This window comes from Boleophthalmus pectinirostris, unplaced genomic scaffold (genome assembly GCF_026225935.1).
Source record: "Boleophthalmus pectinirostris isolate CB_2022bp ecotype Guang Dong unplaced genomic scaffold, ASM2622593v1 HiC_scaffold_3, whole genome shotgun sequence".
NCBI lineage: Eukaryota > Metazoa > Chordata > Actinopteri > Gobiiformes > Gobiidae > Boleophthalmus > Boleophthalmus pectinirostris.
The window spans coordinates 19,360,068-19,379,639 of NW_026571299.1; the positions used below are offsets into that span (position 1 = coordinate 19,360,068).

General features: G+C 38.6%; 1 pseudogene; it reads left to right on the forward strand.

Moving 5' to 3' along the window:
- Window positions 1-149: 149 nt before the first annotated feature.
- LOC110165807 (monocarboxylate transporter 2-like) lies at window positions 150-16,699 on the forward strand (annotated as a pseudogene).
- The last annotated feature ends 2,873 nt before the right edge of the window (window positions 16,700-19,572 follow it).

A 19,572-nucleotide genomic window follows, 5' to 3' on the forward strand; every position in this document is an offset into this window, starting at 1 on the left:
TAGATTTGGACATATGTAACTAAACTATAGAAGAAGGCTCTGTGGTGTTACGCGTTACCCGTTTAGGGCCACCCGTACCCGCTGCACCCTCACGGAGAAGGGCCTCTCCCATGGGGCTTGATCGTTTGGGACGACACTCCCCCTCGCGGGAAAAGCACAAAACCGAGTGTTAAGGCGAAGAGAAGGGACAAGGGCTCCGTTTGGTATAGGACCCGCCTATCCAAAGTTTGTCCCCTAATCAACTTACAGTAGCTACAGGCAAGATCGGGGACGGGAAAACACACTGGAAGGTAGGATCGATAGAAAAACTAATCTGTATGTAATTCCTGATCAGGACGCTCAGATTTAACGCATGTAACCAAATGCATACTTTATTTCAAGTCATTGTCCACGTGGGCTGTGCGAGTTTGCCTTCTCATGGTAGCATGGTGATGACTGTGTAAATCAGCAGGCTGTCAGGGATTTTTTTTGTAAAGTTCCATATCTAAGCTTTATAATTTGGTGCGGTAGACTTTTCTGAGTTTCAGCGGTATCATATCAGCCTCTTTAGTTTACAAACCCCGTGTCGAAAAATGCACTTTAGACACAGGTCCATATTTTGGTTTAGGCCATGTGACGCCTATTAGATAATGATTTAAACTCTTGTGTTTGGGATGATTCTAAAGAAAACAGACTTGTCTTTCATTTAAGTCCGTGTGTGACCGTCTCTCTCAATTACCATGGTTTCAAACTGCCACGTGACAACAGTTTTCACCATTTTCGCCTGATCTGTTGAACTATTTTTATTGTTGAAAACTCCAGGAACACGGTAGACACACATTTGTGATACTAAATTACTCTGTGGCATTTGAGGATTCAGAAAACGTATAATATTTTTATTTATGTAATTATGTAATGTTTGAAAGCAGAGCCAGTGAGCCATGACGTGCAACAATAATTCTCATAGAGGCGCATCTCTCATAGAACTCAGCCTTTTTATTAAATTTTAACTTTATTTAACCAGAAAGTCCCTTGAAATTCAGAATCTTTTTCAAGAGAGGCCTTCCCCAGGTAGCAGCCAACACAATTAGTACAAAACTATATCTCTTATTCCAGTTTCTCATGGTTTAAAAGCCTGTTTAAACAAAAGGTCAATTTGATTAAATGTTTTTTATTTGAGTAAAATAATCTGGTGTTTTCAATTAGGCAGGTTAAAAAAATATTTACGTACTATTTATCTTGGAACAAATACTGCAAACATAGATTAACACTTCAGTAATCTGTTGCAGGTATCGCAGTGTTTATAGCTTATCACAGAGTTATAGGTATCAGTGTTTACAGCCTAGGCTATAAACTAAGCTATTTTTTATTTTTGTAGGCTACTCACTTTCATATAATTAGAAATGTGGGTGTTGAGTTCGAAGCAATTTGTTGTTGTTCTTCTGACGTGTTCTCTTTTATTTATTTTTTTTTAAGTCACGTTGAGTTTGTGTCACTTTTTATAACTTTTTATTGAAAATGTGCAGCACAGCCGTAGACTGAATCTACCTTACTCTGCCTCACTCACTTGTGTCTCTAAAAGCGCCAGAGCTTCTGGTGGCTCTTCTGGTTAAACAGGGACCCATTCATTTCAGTGGAGAATTTGAGAAACCTTTTGCTGCTTAAATATGACATAAAGTAGATTAATTTGTGTAAAAATGTTCATTGTTTATGTGCACCAGCAAGTGAACACTGCACCGATTCTTCATGTTCTGTGGGGCTACAGCGGCAGCCCCATGTAAAATTATAGAAACTGAATGATGATGGCAGCGGACATGGCAACTTCTGTAATAAGGTGATTGCAGAAGTGGAGAGAGAGTGTGATGTCACCCATAGCATGGATTCAGTCAAATGAAGCTCACAAGGTTAACACTTACAGGGGCGAATTTGGAGTTGAGTTCCATATTATGAATAGAAATTGAGTTACAGACAAAATATAAAAAAACAAACAAACCAAAAAAAACCCACCAGGAATATGTATAGGGGGTTAATGCGAACATTTTAAGACTAAAATGAGAGAGAGAGAGATTTTCTTGATCCCAAGGGAAATTTGCTGCAGCACTATTACATTGCACTTCTCAGTCTAAGATGTCAGTGCAGTTTAACAGGAGGACAGGTCAGGCATCTTGCACACACTTGTCTTCATGGATTCAGGAAAAACAATGTTCATTTCACACTATCCTACAGTCCCTTGTGTTCGTTCCCTCAAAGTATTGTCTCTGAAGGGTCTCAGTGGATTTCCTCTGGAAGGTCTTCTGTTACATTTATTACCACATATGGTGTAAAAAGTCTGTAGCATCTCAAATGTCCTTAGCTAGCCTCTTGCACTATCTCCATGGATACGAAACGGCTCATTTCACGCAGTCCAACAGTCCCTTAATTGTGTCCCCTGAACTGCACACGCTGCACCTCCCAGCCGGCCAAAATCCCATGATACAATGCCAAAAACTGAGCTAAAAAAAAGTTTCAAAAACTGCTTAGTGTTTGAGCCAGGCAGCCACAAACGTAGCCAGACCTCTGTTGCCATGGGAATCATATGAATGAGGAGCCTGACACAGCAGTTATGGAGACGGGCGACGTTTTTTCAGTACAAAGTAAATTGGAGCCAGAGTCGATGGAGACACCCATGCTCATTTCCTACTTGGAACATGGCGGCTAGCAGGTTAGCTGTGTCCTGTATATACAGTGTACGGCTGCCATATCTTCTGATGGACAGTGCACAATGTTAATTCTTTCCCTCATTTAAAGCTTCTCTAATATAATGATGTGCTTTGACCTCCAAACACTGTTACACATGTACATCTTACTGTCCATCCCATTCACAGTACACACATTACAGTCCATGCTTTCCTGTGTGGTAGCAGTTAGCCTTATGTACTTGACAATGTCACTTTTGTCTGTTCCTTTATTTTCCAAGATATTACTGCACCTTGTTTTGTGAGACCAAACCCGTACCCTGTTGAACCACATCTGTCAATTAGTGAAGATGCCCAGTCACCGACTGCTATTAAATTTAGTTCTTCCTCATTTTTCTCAAAGACTAACTCATAGTCATTTTTGCCTGTAAGATATTTTAGGACTGTGCCATCACTAAATCCTCTTTTTGGTTGTGCTAAGGTTTGTGAGAGTTTGCTGACAACCCAGCTAATGTCGAGTCTTGTGCAAGTCATGGCATAAATAAGAAGCCCACAAACTCCTGGGACTCTCTTGGGTGAACAATCTCACATTTGTCATTTCCTTCATTTGTGGTCATGTTTGTTTTCAACTCACAAAGTGTAGACCTGGGTGTACTTTCAGGCAAAGTAGTCAGTTCAAATGTCCAGTTTTCTTTGAGAGAGTTCATTCATCTCTTCTGCCATTGCTTGTTCCCACCTGGAAGCCTCTGGTGATATCAGAGACCCTTTAAAGGTTTGAGGGATCCCACATGTCACCGTGTAACAATACAGAGATTAAAAGCTCATTTTTACAGTTTGATTCAGTTTGTTTCCCTCTTTAGATAGTGTCATTGTTCACTTTGTTCCTCGGTCTGTTTAATGTCTGTGTGGGCAATTATTTTTTCCATGTGGCCACATGAGAAACAGAAAATATCGTGGAGGTCCGGGCCAGAATGCTTAACTCCATTCTGCATAATATGAATTCTTTATTTATTTTAAAAAAGCAGTAAATATCATTGTTTTGAGAAGCTGGTCAGACTGGTAAGAGTGTATGTTATAACTAAGCAATGAAAAAGTGAGGTTGCCTTACAAAAAATGTAATAAAAAATATAAAGCAATAAAAAAAATAATAAAAGCAATGCAGCTTTAGTCCATGTGTTAGGTAAAATTATAAAATATGTTTATTTTGTAATTCCAAATCAGTTTCAATGGGCCGGTGCTCCTGTATCAAGGACATCTAGGCTAAAGGTTATTCCTTAGGTGCTTTTTGGCTTTGATTTTATATTTCTGCGTCAGTAATTATCAGTATGTGTAAATCAACTTGTTCAGCTACACCCATTTTGATAACTTGATTAGTCTATGATCTGATATTTTTCTTGTGTTTGTTTTACAGATTAGATATGGAGGACTATCTTAACTATAATCCACAAATATTCCCTTAACACACCTTACATAGGACCTCAATGCTTTAGGTAACCCCTTTTCCAACAACAGACAGCTTTTCATCTCAAATAGAGTTCTGCATTGTCTTTCAGCCGTGCCTTTCTAATGATGAGAATATTATGCCTCTTTCTCGCAGTAGTGTCTGAAAGGAGCTTCTTGTAAATTCATTGCCATTATGTGATCTAATGCACTTGACACGGCCATAAGGTGCACAGGCTGCTAGAAACTTTTCTATTTCCACTGTGGCTTCATTTGTGTTTGAGGAAATAGACTCTGCCCCCGCAAAAAAATTGTCTGTAAATAATATAACATAAATATGACAACTATGGCTGTTTGGCTTGATAAGGCTGTACACTGTACACACTAGACGTTCTCTTGCTTTTGGTCACATTTTCCGTTTGTGTTATTTGTGAATTTTTCCTCTGTTCATACATTACATTCTAGTTGTGCATTACCTGTGATGTTCATTCCCTTTACATCACTTAACTTATACACACCACTCACATTGCAGTGGCCTAAGATCTTGTTTTTACCTTTTTATAGATTTACACTGTCACAAGAGATTACATCATGAAATAAAGAGTCATTGTTAACCCTTTTCAAGTAGTAGTATGCTGGATTCTTTAATGGTGAAGGCTATCCCATCGTTGATGAGTTTTGTTGTGACCTTTCTTGAAAACCTGGACTCTGTAGGCTGTTGCTGCCTTCACAGAGACGATGCTCTGGGATTAGGATGGGATGAAGAGCCACTTTGGAGCAGCCTTTTGGGGACAGTTCTTGGCGACATGTGGCTGATGTTATGTTTGCCTTCATCACACTATCTGCTTGTGGCTTATTATCAAACCTCTCTGTCTCTTCGTAACTCCCTAGGTAACTCTTAAACTGCATGGATGTTGTCTTCTTTGCTTTGAGCTGTGTGAATTTAGAAAGGGTTGTATGATTGTGAATGTCTCTTTAGAGCCATCGCAATAATGAAACCATCACTTATGACTTCATTTGCATTTCTTAGTGCCATTCCTGGCTTTTCGGCCCATATTATATAGTTTGTCACAGGTTCATCTGGTCTCTTTTTGCAGGGATGTCTGTTCTGTTTACAGCATAATGATTCTCCCATAATATTTTGTCAGCATCAGTGTTGACATTTTAAACTTTAACTATATATATTCAGCCCTATAATATGTAAGTCACCAAATAATTTTACTTCCCAATCCCAGAGTTAAGTTTGTTGTTGTTTTCATCTCCACTGGACACCAACTTTTGTCTTCTGGCCTCTGTTGCGCCTGGGCCCATAAACTGTTGAGCGCAAAGCATTTTTTTTGTTTTTCTCACATTATTTATTTTTTTCATTTTTTAACAAAAGACATGTTTTGACTTTGTGTCACTTTTTTTACTGAAAATAATTTCCGGCACAAACATCTCACTTTACATCAGGAACAGGAAGTGGCAGAACAGGGTGAGCGTGACTTAAAAAAAAATTGCAATTGCATTTGTACACATCAGTAATAATAATGGTATGTAAACCCGTAAGCTTAGGCTAAATGAAGTAAAACACGACTCAGTATTATATAGCATTTGGAACAAATACCACTATGTTCAAAAGTTTGTCTGAAATTGTTCACCACAATTAGAATTTGAGCAGTGAAACCTTCAGCACAACACAAATGATAATATCCTAGACATACTATCGTTTCAAGGTATGATAATGTGATTGTCCAGCCAATTTTTGTAACCGTTATCTGTACGATTGTTCATCTAATCTAGGATAAATATTGATCTCATTTCAACATACGGCGGCATACTAAGTGCAAGATGCAGATATCAGTAGACAGATACAGTAAAGACAACAGGATAAAAACAGAAATTAATGCAGTGCACTCACTTGTACAATCAGTGGTCCACAATGTGAGGGTGGAGCCAGCAGATAGAGCATATTTTTGGGGGTGTTGGTCTGAAAGGGCTGGACAGTGAATGGGTGGAGAAGGCAAAGGGGGTAGCCTCCCCGCTACCGTAGGGGGGAACGGAAAGGACCAGAGACTGGACCAGGTCTGTTTGCTGGTTGAAAAGAGAGATTGAAGTGGGGAAAAAAGGACAGTTTGAAGTGATTACACTTTCAACTGCTGGCTCTGTAGCAGAGGCTCTGCCAGACATTTTTGGTTGGAGGAGCTATAGGGGTGCTAAGGTGGTCAATGTGGGTGCTCATGTTCATTTAGAGCATTTTAACACCGGAATATACAGCGTTTGCTTTACTGGTTGAAACAAGTTTACATGTAGTTAGCCCCTGTAGCGATTTGTAGAACTAATATGGAATTCTTTTTTAATTGTAATCTCATTTTGAACACTTTGTGTTGCCATTTGAACATTTTTAGACTAGCAAAAAACTTTAGCGGAGCTATGGGGGAGACTAGTTCTCCCTCAGAACTTGCATTAAAGGTGTATTATGTATGTAACTTTTTTGATTGTCTCCATGGAGATATTATGTTGCTTTGCCTGTAATGTTTTACACCAGGCCAAATTACAGGTCTGTGGAGCTGCCCACCCAGTGAAATCAAGGCCATTTCTCCATAGAGAGAAAACTAAGCAAACCTCCTCCAGAAAAGTTGCATAAAACACAAGTAGCCTAAATATAATCTTATGGTTGTTGGCCTAATTTCATTCTAGTCCTAGTCTCGGTAGACACATGCCTAACCCCCTTCACCTCTGCTAATGTGTGTATTTTGTCTGATTTAACCAGGATCATGCCTGCAGTCGTGGAAATGGACAAGGGCTTCGTGCCGTTGGATGGTGGCTGGGGGTGGATGGTTGTGCTTGGGGCACACATTTCTATTGGATTTGCATACACCACACCCAAGTCTCTTTCCATCTTCTTTAAAGAGATTCAGCAAGACTTGATGTGCAGCTACAGTGATATTGCATGGATCTCCTCTATAATGCTGGCTGCAATGTATGCTGGAGGTAAGTTAAAAAAGTGACTTTAATTACATTTAACTGTGCCTTGTAGTGGTCAAAGCCTCATTCCACAGAATGTGTTCACGGATAGCACCCTAAGCCATTACAGTGTGTCTCTTACACTCACATGAACCAGGTGCAAACCTTGTGCCAATTCAAAGCAGCCTTTCTAGAATGTTTAAATTGATCAAGTGACTTCACATGACTGCAACCAAATAACCTGTCTGCTCACTTGACTTCAATTACAGTGACTTTTCTCAGAATCTGAGTGTGTTTAAAGTTGTAAACCTCTCAAGGGTTTTACTTCTATAGCTAAACCCTTAATTTAGTATACAGCCAAGGAAAATCCAGCTGTGCTGTTCTAAACTGGACCCTGCCCTGCTGAATAGGCTGGATTTAATACACTGTTTCTCTCATTTACATGACAACGTATGTCAAAACAAAGGCTCCACTGAGAATGTGCATATTTGTTTCAAGGTTGTGGGATAACACAAAAGTGAGGGAGTGAGCTCACCTGCTCCTGACTTACAGGGGCCATATGTAGTGAAATATTCCCCTCCACTGTGGCTCAGGCACAGGGCTTTATCATATTGTCCTTGGCCAGGATTCAGCAATGTCACCCAGTAGAGGAGAGAGGGGGTGTTTCAGAGGAGCTCTCTGCACTGGGCTCTCACTCTGTAGACCCCAAGGGAGTGCCATGACAGCCCTTTCAGAAAACCTCTGACTCAAGAAGTCCCAATGATAAAGTTCTAATGGAAGTGGAAATGGTGGCAGCGTTAGCGATGCCCTACAGTGGCTGAACTATAGACAGAAGTAGAAGGATGATTTGTAACACGGACAGGTTAAAAGTTAAAAGGGAGGCTGTGTGTAGTTTTATTTACTCTGAGCTTTGCCTTGCCTTTTTATGCAGTGACACAGCATGCTCAAAAACAATGAGCAGACTTGACCAGTGACCACTGAGCTTCCAGTCCTTATTTTATAGTTACCCAAGACATAAAACACCAACTTTGTTTTGTCATGCCTTAATAAAATAAATATATGAATATAATGTCATCATGCATTATTTTATCCTGCTGGTCTTAACTCTTAACTTCTGTTTCTCTTCTTACAGGACCTGTAAGCAGTGTATTGGTCAGGCGCTATGGAAGCCGGCCTATAGTGATGGTTGGTGGACTGATGTGTGGGATTTCCTATGGTCACTGCCTCTTTTGGGAGCTCCATCATTTACCTGTACCTGTGCATTGGCGTTATAGGGGGTATGTTACACTGTCAGTATACTGCACATGCATGTTTGCAGCTCCCCTTTAATAAAGGAGTTATTTGGTTTGATGATATAGATTTCAGGCTTGTTTACATCTTGGCTCAGCATTCCCACTGGACTTTGTCTTTCTCCTCTGGGATTGGAATGTTAGCAGTGTGGGCTTTTGCACTTCTCAGTAGGATCTGTTTGTTGCCAGATCTGATTCCCTTCATTGAGCGGCTCCTCCAGACCCAGGGCATCTGCCCTAGCCCCTGCGGTGCACTTTGAGCACCAGGGGAACCATAAGCAGGACAGTAATTAAGACAAAAGTGTCTCCTATCCCAGAGTGCATGGTCTTCAGTGGCCCTCTGTTCTCTCCCGTAGGCCTCCATCATGCTCGTCACATGGGGCTCATTGCCACCCTGCTAGGCTCATTACCCTGTCAAGGACTGCTGCAAGGATTAATAGTTCCAGTGAGTGCCTGGGCCATGTGTGCTGCCCGGGGCACCAGTGTGCCCTGCTCTGGTCCCCTGTGCCCTACCCATCTGACATGCAGCCATAGCCCGCTCCTATCTGCAATCACCACCAAAACATATACAGTATGCTAACTATTTGAGACAGACCAAGTCACCTCAAAAAACATTACAATAACATTTCAATGTTATTTAAATGTGCTTTGCTATTTTAAAGTTTATAGATTAGTATTAGTTTTGATGTTTATGTTCTGCTGTATACAGTTTGTCTCATTGCTTCTGTTTCTGTCTCCCTGCAGGCTGTGGGCTTGCCCTAAACCTAAATGCATCACTCACCATCATCAGCCAGTATTTCCTTGTCAGACGTCCTTTGGCCAATGGACTGGCCATGGCAGGGAGCCCAGTGTTCCTGGTCATCCTGGCTCCTCTCAACCAGTTTCTGCTGGAAGGATTTGGCTGGAGAGGCAGTCTGCTCATTCTTGGGGCGATCATGCTCAACTGCTGTGTAGCTGGAGCCTTAATGAGACCTGTAACCCAGTTTACACCAACTCAGAAGAAAGTAGAGGAGCAGCCCATCAGAAACACCAGCTTCAAAGATGGCTGTGTTCAAAATGTGAAACAATTCATAGATTTGAGCTTCTTTAAGGACAAAGGCTTTGTCTTCTACCTCATAGGAAGCATCATGTACATCTTCGGAGCCTACCCACCCATTGTTTTTCTGTCATCCTATGCAGTTAGCCAGGGTGTGGATCAGTATTCTGCAGCCTATCTGCTCTCCATTATGGGCTTTGTGGACATGTTTGTTCGCCCAGGCACAGGTCTAATTGCCAACTGTAGGTTAGTCCGGCCTAAAGTGCAGTACTTCTTTAGCTTTGCCATAGTGTTCAATGGCACATGTCACTTGTTGTGTCCACTGTTGACAAGCTACCCTGGGCTTGTGGTTTATGCTGTCCTTTTTGGAGTGGGATTTGGCATGGTGTTTGCACTTATATTTGAGTGTCTTATGGACCTTATGGGAAACAAGCGCTTCCCCAGTGCTGTTGGACTGGTCACAATCATCGAATGCTTTCCAATGTTACTGGGCCCACCTACAGCAGGTAAGTCAAAACACATTTGTCACTTGGTAAATAACAGAAAAACAGAAAATGACCCAGGCAGTAAAAACACATTGCACCAAACTAGGTTCTAAAATAAATTAATACAGTTTAGGAATACTTAATTGACAAAACCAATAAAACAGAAAAGTTGTATTTATTGTAAAGTCATTCATTGAAATTATTGTATTACATTTTAAATGTTAGGAATATACACTACCAGTCAAAAGTTTGGACTCACCCTCACGTCACATTTTTATCTGTGTTTATTTACCCAACATTTTATATACATACTTCATATTTTTGATGTAAGATGTATGGCATTATGTAGCAAAGGGGAAAAAAGTTAAATAAAACATTGTAACTATAACTATATTATATTACATTATATTTTATAACCAAATTCTGAACTGTGTTAAAAAAAATAATAACTCTAATATTATTAATCTTTTTTTTCCCCAAACTTTTGACTTTTGTGCTGTTTAAACATACACAACCAGTCAAGTTTGGACTCACCCTGTCATTCAGGGTTTGATTTCTTTTGTATTACTACTTCCTTTATTTTAGATACATACTGAAGATGTGAAATATATGAAGCAAGATATATGGAAATATTTAGTAAAGAAAAAAGTTAAATAACTATTTTTTGACAAAGCAAATGTAGGTACTTTGAGAATTTGGTAATAAAATATATTTTTATATTTAGCAGAGTTATATAACTTTTTTTTTTGCTACCTACTTCCATGAATGTTACTTCATATATTTGATGTCTTCTATATGTATGTTATGTTGACAGTAGTAAACGTATAGAAAAAAACAACAACAAAATATTAGGAATTAAATGAGTCCAAACCTTTGACTTGTAGTGTACAATGGTTTCATAAGGGAAAGCGTTTGAGTCTATGTATTCCTGTGTACTTCCATAAAATTGCAAACATCTATGTGCCTCTATGTTTAGGCAAGGGAAGTGTATTTGTATAGCACAGTTCACACACAAAGTAATTCAAAGTGCTTTACAGAATATTAAAACCACAATACCAACAAATGAAAACATAAATAATCATCATAAAATGAACATTAAAAGAGAAGAGTGCAGAATAAAATTTTAATAAAAATTTCAGTCATACGCAGGTTTAGAGCAGTGTTGTTTAGATTGTGCTGTATACACTGGTGCTGATACTGTGCATTGCTTTATTAGATGTTCTTATCAGCACATTGTGACCAGTTAGGCTGCACACTTTCCCAGGCATGGTCATGTTTAGAGGCACTATTTAAAAGGGTAAAAATCTGCACATCTACCATTCTCCTCCAGAGGGCACAATCATTAGAACTCCCAAAGTAGTGCGCTTGTTACTGCTCCCCAAACCTTCAGGTCAATCCAATTAGGAGGAAGTGAGGTAAGCCAGCGCAATTAGCCTTTAGCTTTGGGTGTGTAATGACGCTTAGTTCAAACCTGCATCATTAAAGGCCTGTACCTGGGCCGTAATTAAGCTGTGAATGCATTAAAATAGTAGCAACTTTGCCAGATGGACATAATTATTAGCTAGCCAATCAACGACCTCTTAATGGGGGTGGTGGTCATTGACGTACAATCACCAGATGAGTCCTATCAATCACAGTGTGGACACCATTGCAAAGGCCATCCCTTAAAGGGCCCATATTACACCATTTTCTGATCTATGTTATAGTGTTATTTCCTCATCAAAATAGTGAAGTTGTGTTTTGTTTCATTCACACATGTTTAACACATAAACCCTGCATATTTAGGCTCACTTTACCTGGTAATACAGGTTAGTGCTCCTTTTTTAACTCCACACACCTTCAGTAGAATCATTTGGATCATTTCAGACCTGGAACAAAAGGCGAAAGGAAACTGTTTTACCTTGAAAACTACCCCTTCATGACACCACAAGTTGGAACAGAGCATTTAGAGATGTAGATGGATTAATAATAAAGAGTTACTCAAATGTGTGAATGAAACAAAACACAACTCCAAGTATGTTTTTGAGGGGGTAACAGCATTCTAACATTGCTTAATGCTTATATTCTGTGTAGTATTAGACCTTTTAAGCAAAGTGACTCTCAGAAAGAAGTACACTGTATGTTTATAGATATATCCGTAGAAAATATAAAATATAAAATGGAAAAATCCTACACGATTTTTTCCCCTTGTATTTCAGCAAAATAGAAATCAGGTATACCATATGTAAATAATAATAATGAAGTGCTGTTGCTTTTTTGTCTTATTTAAACAGTTTAATAAATGATGTATTGCTCCATCTGATAGGGCAGTACAAGCCTTGGGTGGGGGAAGGATGTGATCTGAGGCACATTTGTCACTTTCTGCTGCCTTGGCTCTGAAATTTATGACTGTAAGAATGGGCCTCCCCGCAGATTCGTTTTGGTAGGAGCTATCCAAATTGCCTTCACTGAGAACCAGGCAAAGCCAAGAGGGGTGTAAATGTGCCTCCATCATTTCCGACATGGCTCATCTGAAACTGGCCACTGCTCACTCTGTCTCTCAGCACACACACACTGAACCTCAGCCATTTCCTAGCAGTTTTTATGTTTATATTTATAAGATGGTCAAAATAAACCCCTCTCCTTTTTCAGACGGGCTCACAAATGTCGTGAAGTAAAAGTAAAAAATATCCAATGTAAAAATTACTTAAGTACGGATACCTGACACTTTTTTAGAATATTTTGACAGGACTGGACTTGACTGACATTTGATGTTTGTGTACTTAGTGTTTTTTGTGTAGTTTTGTGTGTTTGTTGAGTGTGGAGAAAGGGGTGGGATGTATTAGGGATTTTGTTTTGTTAATTTCAGTTTGACAAAAATAAAATAAAAAATAAGTACAGATGCCTAAAGTTAATACTTAAAGGTGCACTGTGTAACCCTCCATCGTTAAATGCTATTTTCTATGAAGATATTTTGCTTTGGAATATTTCAGAAGGTGATGGACCCCCAACCAAAAAGTTACACAGCGCACCTTTAAGTACAGTACTTTACTACTACCTGGTACTTTTACTTGCAAATTAGCAACACTGAACAGCAAACTAGCTCATAAGCAAACTAGTTTAGAATTTAACAGAGGTTGAGACTTGCAAGTCGTGACTTGAACTCGAGTCAGACTTTTTTTAGGACTTGACTTGATAAAATGGCCTAAGACTTGGGACTTGGATTTGAAGGTCAATGATTTGAGGCCTGTGACTTGAGAAATCTTGATGCTTCTCCTAAAAAAATGTTTTTAGAAAATGCTTTTCTCTTTGTGGTGCTTAATTTTATAGGAACAAACTGGAACATGTCCCTCCCACTTCTGTTACTTTTATGTAGCTGAAGTACTATGAGATGGTATCCTCAAATGTACTACCATAATATACAGTACAATACAGTAAAACAGAGGGAATTACATAGAACAAGATCCCTTCCTTTTCAGTGCAGACTACATGACAAAATAACTGTTATAAAGCACTTTTATATCTGAATTGTTTCTATTCTAACCATAATGATTCACACTTAAATCTTGTCAAGACATTTAAAAGGGAACAAATTGCATTTCTACAACTCTTACATAAATACTCGCAGTGTTGGGAAGGTGACTTTTAAAATGTATCCCCCTACAGATTACAGATTACATACCCCAAAATGTAGTTTGTAACGTAATCCATTAAATTACTTAAAGTAAGTAAAGTAATCTGAATACTTTGGATTACTTGACATTGTCATGCTTTTTAAAACGACATGAAAGTAACAACCACATCTTGAAAATTCTTGTTTGTTCTCTTCAAATTGTCTGTTGAGCCCAGGTCTTCATGAATAAGAAACTGTTTGCTGTAGAGGAGCAAAGACTAGGAAATCTTAACATGAGATATTTTGTTTTGTCTGCTAAAAGAAAATCAAAAGCCCAGTCTTTACTTAAGCATATAAAAAATATTATTGATAGAGAAATTATTTCTGTATGAAATCACTGCTGCCTTAAATTAGGTCCACCCTACTCTTAGCTGTCATATTGTTTAGTCCTTGTTTAGTCCTGGTTTTAGATCTGGTTCAGTCCTGGTTTCAGTCCTGGTTCAGTCCTGGTTTAGTCCTGGTTTAGTCCTGGTTTAGTCCTGGTTTAGTCCTGGTTTAGTCCTGGTTTAGCCCAAAATGTGTAAACAGGAAAATACCGCTGTGCAATCCATTTATTTCAACAAAGTAACCTGTAATCCAATTACCACTCAATGAAACAGTAAGTGTAACTGAGTACAGTTACTCATAAATTGTACTCTGATTACATAATCCCGGTACTTGTAATCTGTTACTCCCCAACACTGAATACTCGTATACTATTTAAGTACAGTTTAGCTTAAAAGCCATAGAAATGGCAAAACTCTAAGCTGTATTTGGTACTTTTTTGGTTTAAAGACTTGGAATGACTTGAAGGTCAAAGCAGGTGACTTGGGACTTGACTCGGTCTTACTGGCCAATGACTCGAGATTCGACTTGAACTTGCCATTTTTTGACTTGGGACTTGACTCGAACTTGAGGTCAAAAACTTGAGACTTGAAACAACGATTTGGTCCCACCTTTGGAATTTAAAGAGTATGCTGCAGTCAAACAGCTCTCAAACAACTAAATGTAACGCAAACAAAGGGAAGTCTTTACTATCCACACTGCAAAAGTTATATGTAAGCAAAAATCAAAAATGAATTGAATTAAGAAGATTTTACTTTACTAACTTGACTTATTCCATTGGTAGATAATTTTAATTTTATTTTTTCTTGATTCAAGCAACATAAGGTTTTGGTTCTTATTTTAATTGCGATGATATGCTGTTTTTCTTATTTTTTCCCCAAGTACAAAAGGTCTTGTTCTATTGGTAGATCATTTTGCTTACCAATTATCAAGCTCAAACTTTCTTAATTCAAGTAGTTTTGATGTTTTTCAGTGCACTCACATGCCTCTCTCCTGTAATGAAAGTCATGCTTACTCGCTCACAATGCGTCTCCTCTCTGTGTTCCCGTAGGTTTACTCGTGGACATCTTTGGAGATTACAAGTATCTGTTTTTGATGTCTGGAGGAGTCATTGTAGCTGGCGGTGTATTTCTCTTCATTACGAATATATACCGCTACCGTATGCTGGCGAAAGAGAAAACCAATGCGGAAAGTGAGGAAGAAAAACAGAACAGCGCTGTGGATAAAGAGCAAGAAAATAACCCAGAGGTGGAGATGGAAACTGTCCTCAAGACGACAGACCCAACTGAGAAGGATGATGACGCCAAGCTCTAAATGTCTGAATTCTACTTTAGCTGTCCACTTCATGTAGTAATCAGGGGGAGACGTTTTATTCAGCGTAATTTTTAACATTGCTGATTTTAAGAGAGCTATTCCTTGCAAGAAAGAGTTAACGTTTGTTTGTTGTTGCCGTGTTTATACAGACTACAGTTTACATTGTGAAGCCTACAGGCAAAAAAGCTGAGTTTGTCGTAAATGTTTTTTATACACGCACACTTTGAAATTCTGTGAGAGCACAGAAATTAGATGAAATGTGTGAAACTACTGCGTAATAGTGTATAACTGACTATCCACGGGTTTTGGAATGATAAAAGGTTAAAGGTGCACTATGTAACTTTTTGGTTGGGGGTCCATCACCTGCTTGCTTTTATGGATATGTCATTGCTCTGCCTGGAATGGTCCACAGTATGACATTAAACAGCTCTAATATATATTTATTCAATTACAGGTAGCTTTATAGCTCAAAAAAACAAAACAAAAAACTGGCACTCTGACTGAGCAGGGTTGCTCTCCACAGATCTGACTTGTACTGCCCTACAAAAGCAGAACGCAGTAACATTGCAAAGTGCAAAGGCAAAAGGCAGTAACAGTGTATGTTTTGTTCATGATTTAGTTCATCTCACCTCATTCTTTTTGTTGCGGTCTTAACACATTAAATCAATATACCTTTGCATTCCATTATACTTCAATTATCTTTAATGTGAAAGTATTTGGTGTATTTATTTATATTGTACATACTATACTGCTAAGTCACTTGTCAAACTGTTTAATTGTGTAAGTGTTGCCTCATGATCCTGATCAGCACTATCTTCTATATCATTTCAAACAAACCCCATGATGACTAGTCCTTGGTGAGGTGTTCTTATAATGGATGTAATCTGGTGAAAATCAAGCAAAAAATGATCATGTCAGTTACTGCCTTTTGCCTTTGTATCATGAGCCAAAAATAAGGAGTTGTGCAAAGGCCGAGTACAGCCACTGCCAAATAAGAGTTAAAGGTAAATTTTAAGCTCAATATTTTTCACATACAAGATATTTTTTTCATTATAGCAACTAGTTGTCAAATTTTGTGAGCCCTACCTGTTATATTTCTGTCTGGACAAAACGGAAACTTAGACGTCATTTTTCTCAGTCTCACACTCTAGCGAGTTAAGGTCTTTTGCCTTTGTAGGACAGTATAAGTTGGGCTGGTTTGGTCTCCATTAAGATGGAAAGGCTTAATACTGTACTGCGAAATATTCCAGACAAAGCAATAACATCTCCATGAAGAAAAACATCTGACAAACACTCCACCAGAAAAGTTAAAAAAGCTCAAAATGGCGCCGTATAACAGAGAACTGAAACCCATGAATAGACACATTTATGTTTGTTTGTTTTCTATGTTCTACTGTTCAATGAAGGTTTACGCACACATACTTGGATTAATTAACTTATAAAACTCAGGGGCCAATCAGTTACTGTATAAATTTCATTTCTGTAATCCAGTGAGTCTTGCACTGTACAACAATGTCAATGTCCTACCTTTTTTATTAAAAGTGGTTGATTACAATTTACATCTTTAGTTGAGTTTGAGTCGAGATATCTGTTTTTTTCAATGTATTTGAACAAAATTAAGTCTCAGTACAGATATATCGTACAAGCAGCTCTTGAAGTAATCAGAAATCAGCCGTGTACTGGTTGCATCTAATTAGAAAGCATTATGGTCAGAGAATCAGGAGAGATAGTAATTTTTAGCAGTGAATGAGAGTATGTGTATGATACATTTACTGCTGCAAAATCAACTAGTTTGGTTTTTCACATTTTTAAAACAGTAAAAATTAGGTACGGCACCTTTAAAGAGACCGTATTACAATAATGTTTGCTCATCACAAACACACCTGGAGTTGTGTTTTATTGCGTTCATCCTTGTTTAACACACAAACCCTGCATATTTAGGATGAGTTCTTCTCTCAAACTGAAAACACTCTGTTCCCCCTTGTGATGTCATGTAGTAATACAAAAAGTGCTCCACTGGGTTTTGAAACTCCATACACTTTCACTAGAATCATTTGGATAATTTCAGCCTTGGAATTGTCAATCTCTACTGAACAAAAGGTAAAAGATAGTTGTTAACTTAAAAACTAGCACTACATGACATCACAAGGTGGAACAGAGCATTTTGAACCTTTAGAGATGTAGACAGACTAATAATTAAGGCTTACTCAAACGTGTGTGAATGAAACAAATACAACTCCAGGTATGTTTCTGAAGGATGAACAGGGTTCATGAGAGTAAATTTGCATAATATAGGCCCTTTAACTCACTGCAAACTGCAAAAACTCAAATTCCATTACGCAGAACTGCTTTCCTGACTTTTCTATTTCCCCCCAATCTGCTAAAACCTACAATTAGGGCAGGGACTCTGGAAAAAAAAAAAAAAAGATTATTAGAATTAGAAGAGAGGGGAGGGAGTTTGAAAATGTCAGCCGCTGAGGGCATGGGCACCTAATGAAGCTGAGCCGTGCTGTTCCAGGCTAGTGCCCCGAGCAGCACGTCGCCTCACACACGAGCACATCTGTGGGTCTGGAGATATTAGACACACATCCTAACATCCTACATACACAACAACATGATCCGAATCTGTCCTCGCACTAATGCATGGACTTTACAAGGTGGACACTTCCCCCAGAGAGTGAAGGTTACCATAGCGATGACCACCAAACTGTTCATCATGCTAATATTTTCTCTTACCTGGGCTACAGCTTTCCTCCTCCTCCTCTTCCTCCTCCTCTCGATGTCCTCTGCGTTCAATGGTAGAACAACTTTGGGGTCTCGGGGGGGTCATCAGATTGAACGGGTGACTAAACCCAGAGTCAAAAGGTATGGGCAAATGAAAACAATGATGAAATGGTTAGCTGCACACAGTTTTTCACATTTTAGAGTAACTTTACAAATTGGAGTTGTGTTTTGCTTCATGCTGTTTGAGTAATCTTGAATAGGACAGTCACACTAATAAATCATGTTCATTTGCAGGTATTTTTAGACACACTTTTACCACAGTTGTCACGTGTTCTCTAGTGGTTCTCAAACATATTTCACCAACCACCACATAAGATGGCAGTAACACCACCAAAGCTAAAATCAGATCTAAAGCAGGACTAAACTAAAGTCGGCTAGGGCTAAAACATGTAAATAGATCTTAACAAGAACTAAAATAGCTTAAGTAAATACATACACATATAGTATCTTTAAACAATCTTTAAACAAAATGAGTACTAGAATCGTAGAGGCCCTCACATACCTCCAGAAGCAGCCTGGACACCAGAGTTTGAGAACCACTGCTCTAGCCTAGCCAGGCTGGCGCCACCTAGTGCCTCTGCTCAATTTCAATTCTCTCCAGTGACTAGATCAGGAATTGAAATACACTAGATAGTGTGCAAGAACCCCGGAAGTACGAGTTTGGGCACCAACCAATCAGCGAAGAGCCATACATTCTGTGTTGGCAATGATTCCGGAGATCGAGGATTTAAAGCCAGAACAAAGAGAATGTTTGGTGAATTTTATTAAGGGGAAAGACGTTATTGCTCTTCTTCCTATGGGATTTGGGAAAAGCTTAATATACCAGTTAGCCCCATTAGCGGCGCATTACATAAGTCATGACCAAATAGCAGCGATTGGTTAAATGAAAATTACCCACCTACCCTCTAGCGAACAAATTCTATTGCTGCGAGGTCAGACAATTTCCACGAAGTGAAACCGGCTGATGAATCAGGTTAGCTCTAGCCTCCATTAAGAAAAGGAAAGTTACAGCGAGTATTAGGGCTATTGCACACAAATGCAACAAAAGGTAGCAACCACGCTGGAAAAAGTACGAAAACTTGTAGATGACATAAAGCACATGGCCATGCCATGGTAGAATGAGATATCCATATTGTTTTTCAAGCAAATTTCGTAAACCATGCAAATTAACTGAATTTAAACATACCAATCTGCTAAAAAAAAAAAAAAAAAAAAAAAAAAAAGCAAATTTGTGAAAGAAGAGCATTCAAATTAATGAGATTTTAAGCATGCAAATTTACTTGAAAAAGAAGGAAAGAATATTTGCAAGAACAAACAACAGAAAAACACACACACACAAACTTACAAGAAATAAAAATGCACACAAATTTACAAGATTTTAATGTAGCAAATTTGTCATAATTTTTTTTTACAATTTTTTCTGGCAAATTTGCTCGTATAAAATCCTGAAATGTGTGTGTTGCTCTCTCTTGAATTTGCATTCTTAAACTCCAAAATGTACTCTACAATTTTGCCCTCTTCATCTATAAGTGGCCCTAATACTCCGCTGTAGGAAGACCAACACGAGCTTCATTATGAATAAAAAAAAAAAGACTTTTGAAGTGGGTGTGAAAATTGTTGAGCTTCACAGTCAAATTAGTCTAACAAG